Raw genomic sequence first — 1,794 nt, forward strand, 5'->3', positions numbered from 1 at the left:
TTAGAAAACTACTCACATGCGAGCGTCGCGATATCGCTCGCGCCGTGCTCGTACGCGCGGCCGAAGGTCGAGTTGTTGTGCTGTCCAGCTCGCGTATTCGTCGTTCGTAGTCTTTAAACAGCTTGGTCTCCGGACGGGCGAGGCCCTCGGACAGACGTACATCTACATTATTACAAAACTTGTCGAAGAGCGCAACGTGCGCGGCTTCCTTGGTTCGGCCTCTCTGCAAGCTCTCCATGGCGCCTGGTAGGTAGGCAGCATCTCGCCTGCAGTGCACGCGTGTCCTGCGGGGTGGCCTACCCTGAGTCTCGCAGGCGCCGAGCTCACGTAATTTGGCGAACGAATCTAAAATGATATTTCCAGATGACCCGTTACGAAGACGATAAACTTCACCTCTTTCGGAAATTTATAAAATACCGTACAGTACAGTAAATGTCCGGGTGTATGAAAGATTAGGACCGAGCGGGGTTTCCCTCATTCCCCTCGGAATAAATATCCCACACTTTTATTTTTCAGCGTGAGGTACGGGTGGCGGTGAGGCGACCTGCCGCCACCGCTGACGCGGCCCGCGCCCGGCCGGCGTGCGCAGTCAGTCACTCTGCCATTTTCCATTCAGTCATCAGCAACAGCGGCCGCGGCCGGCCCGGGCGGCCGCCGTCAAATTGTAAAGGCAGGCAAGCGCCGCGGCGGGTGGGGCGGAGCGGGGCGGGGCGAGTGCCTAACGCCGCGGGTGTTCACGCCGTGCTGTTGCCGCGGGCGCGGCTGACGCGGCTGACGCGGCCGTCGCGGGCCCCTGACAGGGCCTTTCCCGGACATCAGGGCCGACCTTTTCGGTCGTATTGCATGTAGACCGCGGCGGCCGCCGCCGCGTCCTGTGGGATGCGACCTCCTCGGGCGCAGGCAGAAGTACCCGGACGACAGGCATACGTCCACGTCCACGAAACGGCGCGAGATAGTCGCCGGCCCTCGACAAAGATCTCTCTAGCTTATGGTGGGCAAGTTCTGTCTTTACGTTCAGTCCAAGGCAGCGGCCGCGCCACGCGTCGTCGCTCTTGAGCACAGACCAGACCCTCAACAGCGCCTGCGCCTCCGCCTTGCTGGGGACTTGAAAGGCAAAAGGGGTTCGCAAGGGCCGCACTGTGCCGCCCAAAGACATGCGGGGCCACCGTTGGCCCAGGCCCTCGGCCCGCCGGCCCGGCCCTTGACACGGGCGGGGCGGGGGACCGCAAGGACCACCTGCATGCCTCTTTTTATCGCACGTTATCGGAACGGACGCCTCTGCGGAGCCTGGGGGGTCCTTGGCGAACAATGGCGCGGGGCGGGGTTAAGTTGGGGTTGGCGGGCGGGGAGGTTGTAGTGTAGAGCCAGAGCCGCCCGCCCGCCGGTTTTGTCGTATGTAATGGTGCATCACCGGAAATCACTATGGACCAGCAATCCCAAATAACGTCGCACGCAAAGCCGCAGGGCTGGGCGACTTAGCCGTTCAGTATAAAGGACACGCGCTGGGGACGGTTGGGCCACCACTGCACGCACGCACGCACGCACACACACACACAATCACGACACACTCGAGGATTCCTCTCTCTCTTCTTGTTGTTTTCCTTCTTATTTTTACCATCGACGGATGCGGGTACTCTAGTTTCGCGATGGCTGCGCACGCGACTCGCCGGAAAGGTTTCGGCCCGGCCCGGCTCGGCCCGGCTCCGTGTTGACGCTCGGCTCGTCTGCGGCTCGGCTCGGCTCGGCCCGGTGCGCCGAGTGCCGAGTGCTGTGACGGACTGCCACACCACACGT

The 1,794-nt window shown here is 62.3% G+C and overlaps 1 protein-coding gene across 3 annotated transcripts in view; it reads right to left on the reverse strand.

The window, feature by feature from the left end:
- LOC113203410 (uncharacterized) overlaps positions 1-1,794 on the reverse strand; it is a 22,904-nt gene extending 21,110 nt beyond the window's left edge. For 2 of the 3 annotated variants that reach the window (XR_008010790.1, XM_026418089.2), the window contains exon 1: positions 1,616-1,793. The gene's annotated coding sequence lies outside the window, so the exon portion shown is untranslated. Of the gene's footprint in view, positions 1-1,615 lie in introns of all 3 variants that reach the window. The other variant, XM_026418090.2, reaches the window with a different exon arrangement.

This window comes from Frankliniella occidentalis, unplaced genomic scaffold (genome assembly GCF_000697945.3).
Source record: "Frankliniella occidentalis isolate FOCC.00 unplaced genomic scaffold, Focc_3.1 Scaffold14, whole genome shotgun sequence".
Taxonomy (NCBI): Eukaryota; Metazoa; Arthropoda; class Insecta; order Thysanoptera; family Thripidae; genus Frankliniella; species Frankliniella occidentalis.